Raw genomic sequence first — 9,472 nt, forward strand, 5'->3', positions numbered from 1 at the left:
GATCGATATCAATTTCCGCCTTATCTTAAAATATTACATGTTGACAGCATCATAAATCAAAATATAACTTCGCAGATCTATTAACTAATTTTACTATACGACTAGATATAAGCCTAGATCTATTTTAATTCAATATTTATTTCAACTTTATCTTCATAATAATACATGTCAATAGCACCTTAAATTTTAATCAAATTATAACTTCACAGAACTATTTATGTCTCTAAGTAGACCTTGCTACCACTGGCCAGATTTTTTGCGTTGTCTAGGCGCTGGATCAAGACTAAACGTATTTTCCAAGGGGGGAATAACCCAGTTGATTTTTAATATCGCCAGCTGAAAACTGATATGGAAAAAAACAACAAAAAAAAACAACACAGAAATAATAGATTTATATCGCTAGATTATAACTGATAGGAAGAGAATAAGAATAAAACATATAGAAATGCATTGATGCATTTTAAGGTAATAGTTTTTGTTACCTTTTTTCAATCTTATAAATTTTAATCAGCGTGTGCTAAGTGAGGTACAATGCACAGCTAGACACCATAGTATTGTGCACCTTAATGTGGTTTTCATGGCCAGGGGTGTCAGTGGGGATAAGCTTCCATTGTATATAAAATACTCCTAAAGGCAAGCGTCTCAGATAGCCTCTGACAACCAAGTCCAGCACCTGGCCTTCTCGTGTGGCTTAAATACTAAGCCCGGCAAAACTGCTCTTACTAACAGGTGAAGGCGGATACTTGGCGCCACAAAACCAGGAGCTTCGGGTAGATGGAGCTCGTCAGCCTAGTTAGGCAATTCATCTAGGGGTACTGTGATTTCAAACCCACGCTGCATTGCGGTAACAACCTCAAGGAATAATCCCCTTAGGCGTTGGGAGTATAAACCGTGAAATTTACTCCAGCAGCTTCTGCAACTGAGTTGGTGCCAAATGTAACTCGAAGCGTTCTTTTGGATCTCATCAGCAAGGTCGAGAGAGGGACCATGATGCATGAACAGAATAATACAATATTTTGGGTTATAGTGATTTTCAGAATTTTAAGTTTTATCTTAAAATTGATTTTTGCAAAAGATCAAGACAAATATTGTTATAGCTATAAGCAAGAGTAATACATCTTTTTAGAATATAATGTAAAAGCTCTTTTGTCATGCTACTGTACATATTTAAATATCATTCTCACATAGAAATTCTAAATGCATTTCTTTTTGGATAGTAAAAATTACTTTATTATGAAATAAGTACAGAATTATAAAGAGATTTATTTCAAAGCTCTTTATTATCATTGAATAAATTATATTATCTACTCGTAGGAATGAAAAAAAAGTGTGCAGTATAGTTGCTACACAGAAAGACCTACAATTATGTCTAATATTACAGAATTAATTATTTACATAACAATGATTTTTAATAATAAAAAACTGCATTTAAATATTACATAGCATACTAACTATTAGTACCTAAAACGCAATTAAACTATTATTTAATACAAAACTATACGATTGAGCTTTTTATAAGCAAAATTGTAGTCAAACTGAATATCCATTTGATTGGATCAATAAAAATTAACTTATCTTAGAATGGACCTCATTCACCAACATTTAGTCACGTGATCTTATTGATAAAACAATGAAAAAAATTGTCTCGTGACAACCATCATGAATTAAACATGAGATCGTAAATTATATAGAAGAGATAAAGCACCACGTGGCTAAATGTTGTTTGTTTACAATTGGTGAATGAGGTCCATTGAAAACTATCTAAGATTCATAATGCCCCCCATAATGAAGAATAAGAAATTACAGAAATAGTTAAGACTAACATAAGCCTGACAATAAAATGTATAGTTCTTATTTAATTAGCTTTCTTGACATTATTATAATTAAGCCACATAAGAAAACATGTAAATTGTCACTAGCTTTAACAAAGCTTCATTGATGACTTAGTTGATTTGTGGAGAGGTATCAATCTTGGCTAGTATGCTGAAAAAAAATAGAAAAGAATATTTATTAAACTGCTTGATAAATAAATTAAATCCATAACATATATAAATTAAGATGTATGTAATACATATATCAAGATCTACAAAAAAAATATTTGAAAACTAAGGGCTTAATTAAATGACATTATAATATTTTGTTACTCGCCAGCATTGATTATTTCAACCAAACAATTGAAATAGCCTTATTTTTAACTTTTCACAATTTCTTTTTAATTAAGGGCCACCAAATTCACCTTGCCTATGGCATCCAATCACCAAAGGCCAGCACTGCCAGCACAATGGCCATATGCAAATACATTTCCCCAACTAATGTCAGGTACCCATTAAAGTTGGGTGGGTTACTCCGAGGCGCCCTTTTAATTCCTGAATTTAAAAAAAATTCTAATCTTTGCTAGAGACCATAGTCTTGAGTAAACTTAGAAATAAGATGAGATTGTCTAGATGACTAACAAGATCTAGTGACAATCTAGTCTAGAGTCTATTGAAAAATATAGAAATAGAATATATTATTTAGCTTTAGATCTAGAATCTAAAATTATTATAAACTCTAATCAAGATTGACTAGATCATGATAGATGAGTAGAGATCTAAATTTATGTTCTCTATGTTAGATAATAGTTTTTGCATCTTTTTTTTGGTATACACTTCTTTCACCTACTAACTAGATGATTTGGTGGCTGAAGGTTACAACATAAAAACTGGGGTTTTGAATTCCAGGATATTTATGATAATACCAAGTCAACTCAACTCTAATGGGTACCTAAGATCAGTTGAGGAAAAGATAGGTGTAAGACAATACCTTAATAACATTCAGTAATAGTAAATAATTACCTGATGCATGGCTAGTCCAGCTTTCTCTGGAAATGTTCCAGCCCAGTGCACACATCTTCACAATGAATCTAATTACTGCAAAACAAAAGGTAAACTTGCATCATGTGAAATAAAAAATAATTAAATTTTTATTCAACCAGTGTCAATATGAAAAGTCATCACAAAAAAAAGCAAATTTGGATTATAATAGCTAAAGCAAAAAAAAAAAAATCAAATCTATATAACCAAAAAAAATAAAATATAAGTTTGATTCTGAAAGGCCATAACAAAATAATACAACATAATTCCAGACAGCCACTACAAATAACACAAAAGTCGATTCCAAGCAGTCATAAAGAAAAGTTATCAAGTAGATTCCAAATATTAACTGCCAAAAAATAATCAAGTCAGTTCTAAATAACAACAAACAAACAAACAAAAAAATGCAAAAGTCTGATTCCAAACAGCCATCACAAAAAAAAAGCAACTAATTTAAACAACCACTATGAAAAACACAATATCAGACATTGATCATAAAAACACACAAATACAATGAAGAGCTTAAGTAATATACACATGTTTGATTCTAAACAGCCATCTCCAAAGAAGAAAATGTCAATTCTTTCGCTACTAAAAAAAAGCACATGATTCTTTAAAAAAAAAAAAAATCCGATACTGAACAATGATCACAAAAAACACACAAGTCTAATTTCAAACAGAGCTCATAAAAAGCCATCACAAAAAAAAAGCACACAAGTCTAAAGCAGAACATTGATCACAAAAACGCACAAGTCCAATTTAAAACATTGATAAAAGAAAAACAAACAAATCTGATAAAGAACATCAATTAAAAAAACACATGTCCAAACTGCCATCAATAAAGACCCAAATGTCAATTCAATCAGCCACTACTAAAAAAAGCAGTTGATTAAAAAAAAAAAAAACAAGTCTTATGCCGAACATTGATCACAAAAAAAAACCCACCAGTTTCGAACTCCACACCGATCATAAAAAGGAGGCAAAGTCAGACTTCTAACAGCCGTCACATAAAATAAACAAATAAAAATGCCATTCTAAAAAAACACAAAGTAAATGCACAACTCGGAATGTGAATATCCATCACAGAAAAACACAAGTCTTTTTCAAACAGCCCACACAAAAAAGCAGAAGTATGATTAAAAACAACCATCACAAAAATTTTAATAACCACCAAAAAAAAACGCGCAAGTCGGATTTCTATTACTGATCATAAAAAGGAACAAGTCCAATTCTGAAAATCGATAATATAATCACACAAGTCCGATTCCAGTCAGCCATTACAAAAAAGCACAATTTCAATTCCAAACAGCCATCACAAAAAAAGCGAATTTCTATTCAAACAGCAACTATACAAAACACGTTGATTCTAAAAAAAAAAAAAAAAAAAAACACAAGTCCGATGTTTAACATCAGTTACAAAAAAAAATTAAAAAATGTCCATTCTAAATAAATTATAAAATGAATGCACAAGTTTGATTCCAAACAGCAATCACAAAAAGCATATGTCGATTCAAATAGCCACTACGAAAAACTTGAATGCCAATTCTAAATAACCACATAAAAAAAAGTACAAATTCTATTCCGAGCATTAATCACAAAAATGACAAGTAAGAATCAAAATACATTAAATTCTTACCATTACCTATCAATCAGTCTGTTGAACCATGGGGGCACCACACAAGATCTGTCAACAGCCCTTCTATATTCCTCTCTGTACTTAGCCCTGGATAAACCATTTCATGGCAGACCTGCACATTCTTTGATGTCTTCACATTGCTCTCAGTCTTTCATTCTTCATCCTGGAACTCAACAGTGAAAGGACCATAACCCTGGTATTATTTTCTGGAAATAAAAAAAGTGATTAAGTCTCTTAATATAATTAAAACCAATTTTTATAATTTTTTTACAAAATACATTAAATTCTTACCATTACCTATCAATCAGTCTGTTTAATCATGGGGGCACCACACAAGATCTGTCATCAGCCCTTCTATATTCCTCTCTGTACTTAGCCCTGGATAAACCATTTCATGGCAGACCTGCACATTCTTTGATGTCTTCACATTGCTCTCTGTCTTTCATTCTTCATCCTGGAACTCAACGGTGAAAGGACCATAACCCTGGTATTATTTTCTGGAAATAAAAAAAGTGATTAAGTCTCTTAAAATATTTAAAACCAATTTTTATAATTTTTTTACAAAATACATTAAATTCTTACCATTACCTATCAATCAGTCTGTTGAACCATAGGGGCACCACACAAGATCTGTCATCAGCCCTTCTATATTCCTCTCTGTACTTAGCCCTGGATAAACCATTTCCTGGCAGACCTGCACATTTTTTTGATGTCTTCACATTGCTCTCTGTTTTTCATTGTTCATCCTGGAAATCAACAGTGAAAGGACCATAACCCTGGTATTATTTTCTGGAAATAAAAAAAGTGATTAAGTCTCTTAATGTAATTAACACCAATTTTTATAATTTTTTTACAACATACATTAAATTCTTACCATTACCTATCAATCAGTCTGTTGAACCATGGGGGCACCACACAAGATCTGTCAGCAGCCCTTCTATATTCCTCTCTGTACTTAGCCCTGGATAAACCATTTCATGGCAGACCTGCACATTCTTTGATGTCTTCCCATTGCTCTCTGTCTTTCATTCTTCATCCTGGAACTCAACGGTGAAAGGAGCATGACCCTGGTATCATTTTCTGGAAATAAAAAAAGAGTGATTAAATCCCTTCATGTAATTAACACCAATTTTTATAATTTTTTTACAAAATACATTAAATTCTTACCATTACCTATCAATCAGTCTGTTGAACCATGGGGGCACCACACAAGATCTGTCAACAGCCCTTCTATATTCCTCTCTGTACTTAGCCCTGGATAAACCATTTCATGGCAGACCTGCACATTCTTTGATGTCTTCACATTGCTCTCTGTCTTTCATTCTTCATCCTGGAACTCAACAGTGAAAGGACCATAACTCTGGTATTATTTTCTGGAAATAAAAAAAGTGATTAAGTCTCTTAATATAATTAAAACTTATTTTTATAATTTTTTTACAAAATACATTAAATTCTTACCATTACCTATCAATCAGTCTGTTGAACCATGGGGGCACCACACAAGATCTGTCAACAGCCCTTCTATATTCCTCTCTGTACTTAGCCCTGGATAATCCATTTCATGGCAGACCTGCACATTCTTTGATGTCTTCACATTGCTCTCTGTCTTTCTCATTCTTCATCCTGGAACTCAACAGTGAAAGGACCATTACCCTGGTATTATTTTCTGGAAATAAAAAAAGTGATTAAGTCTCTTAATATAATTAAAACCAATTTTTATAATTTTTTTTACAAAATACATTAAATTCTTACCATTACCTATCAATCAGTCTGTTGAACCATGGGGGCACCACACAAGATCTGTCAACAGCCCTTCTATATTCCTCTCTGTACTTAGCCCTGGATAAACCATTTCATGGCAGACCTGCACATTCTTTGATGTCTTCACATTGCTCTCTGTCTTTCATTCTTCATCCTGGAACTCAACAGTGAAAGGAACATAACCCTGGTATTATTTTCTGGAAATAAAAAAAAGTGATTAAGTCTCTTAATGTAATTAACACCAATTTTCATAATTTTTTTACAAAATACATTAAATTCTTTTCATTACCTATCAATCAGTCTGTTGAGCCATGGGGGCACCACACAAGATCAGTCAACAGCCCTTTTATATTCCTCTCTGTACTTAGCCCTGGATAAACCATTTCATGGCAGACCTGCACATTCTTTGATGTCTTCACATTGCTCTCTGTCTTTCATTCTTCATCCTGGAGCTCAACGGTGAAAGGAGCATAACCCTGGTATTATTTTCTGGAAATAAAAAAAGAGTGATTAAGTCCCTTAATGTAATTAACACCAATTCAACAGACTGATGATGATCCTCTAGCTATTGGTTTGGTATCATTTTTTTTTAAAAAGTCTGGGTTAGTTTACAGCACACATCGCTACACCCCATCAGAGCCTGTGATGCCACTGGTTCCAAACTGATCCCAAACTGTATATATTTCCTTTGCAAAGAATCACATAAGAAGCTTTTAATTTGATAACTCATGCCACCGATGTGCCCTTGATTTGTATTTTTGCTTAAAGAAATTCTTTTAATAATATCAGATGTAGGTGTGTGTAAAACAGTTTTCACAACTACAACGGCTGGTAAAATCAATGTTTTACCTATGTTTCCGTATTTTGCTATAAGTAAAGAGATATTGGAAGACGCTCACAAACCAACATCTTCTCTATATATATATGATGTTGAAGTGAGATTGTGTGGGTCTATTCTTAACTTTATCTTTGAGTGCTAGAAAATTTTTAAATCTTTATCTATTTTGTCAGGGTGACATTGTCTCAGATGATCCTCTAGCCATTGGTTTGGTATCATTATTTTAAAAAAGTCACTTAGGCAACCGCTTGTTTGACAAGGAAGGAATGAATCTCAGTTTTAAATAATCAACGCTGGACAGTGTACATTTCTTTTTGTTAAACATTTGTTACATGTAGACAAAATTAAAATTTTTAAATAAGTATTGAGACAATTCTTCGGTTTGATTAGCAGGATATATGTTTAAATGATTTACCAAGATAAAAATCATATATTACTGTATAAAATAATTACATTAAATGAATGTAAAAATTAAAATGATCTGCTTTAAATGAAATCTATTATCATAGACCCTTGTGGACCTCTCATAGACCCCCAATTTATTTTTTTAATTTCGTAGACCCCCTGGAAGTCTTCGTAGACCCCTGGGGGTCTATATAGACCACTTTGGGAATCACTGATCTAGAGTTTAGTCTACACTCTAAATCTGGATATTACTACAATCAATATTGAATTGTATTCTAGACTCTCTGTCTAGTCTTATAAACTTTTTTTAAAGACTCTGAGACTTGAGTGATTAAGCTTCTAGTTAGATCTAGACTATTCTAGACTAGATAATAGATCTAGACTTTTCTAGACTAGTTAATAGATCTAGATCTAGTAATATTCTAATTAATGATCTAGACTATATTATAGGTCTAGTTATCTAGATCTAGCAGATTTTCTTACCTCTTAAACTATTCTACTTCTTGATCTAGTCTATATAGATCTAGATTTAATCTATAGATCAAGTCTATAACTAGGTACTAGGACTAGAGTAATCTAGACATTCTATTCTAGACTGACTAGACTATACTAAACAAACTCTAATACTCTAATGACAATTCTAGTATTAAAATTAATAAGAAACTTTACAGTCTACATTCTAAATATCTAGAATCTATATTGACTATATCTACAATCAATATTGAATTATATTCTAGACTCTCTATCTAGTCTTATAAACTTTCTTTAAAGACTCAGTCTTGAGTGATAAAGATTTAAAAGATTCTAGCTAGATCTAGATTTTTTTCTAGATCTAGACTAGTAAATAGATGATAGATTAATCTAGATGATGCTAGATCTACTTATATAATTATAATCTATAGTAATCTAGTCTAGATCTAATATTTCTAAATAGATCTAATATTGACAATCGAATAAGTTGAATAGGTGGTGTGTTTGGATAGCCTTACAAAACTTCTCTGTCTGTTGACCCTGATTTTTTCTAGATCTAGATTATTTTCTTACCTTTAAACTGTTCTTCTTCTTGATCTATATAGATTTAGATAATCTTGATTGAGAATTTCTATAGATCTAGTAACTAGTCTAGATAGATCTATCTAAATTTTAAATTATTAGTTCTATTTAAATAAATCTAATAAAATTAGTAATTACGATAAGATAAATTATCCTAAATCGATTCAGTCTAGACCCATCAACATGAATTATTGAATTGAGTCGTAACATTGGTTTTTAGACTAGGACTGAACTAGTTATAAAGGATTTATAGATATAGACGTCGAGTAGAAGATTTTGAACTGATAATCTAGATTTAGAGGAAAAAGATAATTTATTGTTACATTAAATCATGAACATGGCCGCCACATGGTTTACAATTAGACAGAGCAGCCCCGGTCAAAATGAAACAGAATTTAGGGTTTTCTTTTCAAAAGATTATTCTTCATGATAAATTACCCATTCAAGCCCATTGCATTAATAATAGATCTTTACTTGTAATTGATATGTAGCCATTCATTATAAATAGTTTTAAATTAAACCATTAGATCTAACGTAAGGATTTGAATTAGAGGACATTTTTTTTTTCTAAGCTTTGAACTGCCTCGTACATGGATGGCTGCCTGGTCAAGTGGTTTGCACGCTGGACTGTCGTTCGGATTTATCGACGGTCGAGGGTTCAAACCCTGTCCCCTCCCATTTTTTTTTACAAGCACAAAATAAGAAAAAAAAAATTGGATGATTTTTTTCCCTAAAGGTTAGCCGTCAACACAAGCTTCCCTCCCTGATAATTGTTTTTCACGTGAGAAAAATGAAGTACAAAAAGTGCATACATTTATTATATTTGAACTCGCCATGAATAAAAAAAAAAGAAAATTCTAGATCAAGGTTTTATTTGATGTACGATGGTTCTAACATTGTTAAAACTAGCCCATAGATCCAGATATT

General features: G+C 32.0%; 2 long non-coding RNA genes across 2 annotated transcripts; both read right to left on the reverse strand.

Moving 5' to 3' along the window:
- Positions 1 to 1,838: 1,838 nt before the first annotated feature.
- On the reverse strand, positions 1,839 to 4,246 carry LOC129922316 (uncharacterized). The gene is made up of 2 exons (XR_008774290.1): positions 2,835 to 4,246; positions 1,839 to 1,983 (listed from the first exon to the last, which is right to left on the reverse strand). It is a non-coding gene; the product is annotated as an uncharacterized LOC129922316 (long non-coding RNA).
- Positions 4,247 to 5,947: 1,701 nt separating this feature from the next.
- LOC129922318 (uncharacterized) lies at positions 5,948 to 9,009 on the reverse strand. The gene is made up of 3 exons (XR_008774292.1): positions 8,537 to 9,009; positions 6,247 to 6,738; positions 5,948 to 6,154 (listed from the first exon to the last, which is right to left on the reverse strand). It is a non-coding gene; the product is annotated as an uncharacterized LOC129922318 (long non-coding RNA).
- Positions 9,010 to 9,472: the final 463 nt, after the last annotated feature.

Source organism: Biomphalaria glabrata, chromosome 13 (genome assembly GCF_947242115.1).
Source record: "Biomphalaria glabrata chromosome 13, xgBioGlab47.1, whole genome shotgun sequence".
NCBI classification, from domain to species: domain Eukaryota; kingdom Metazoa; phylum Mollusca; class Gastropoda; family Planorbidae; genus Biomphalaria; species Biomphalaria glabrata.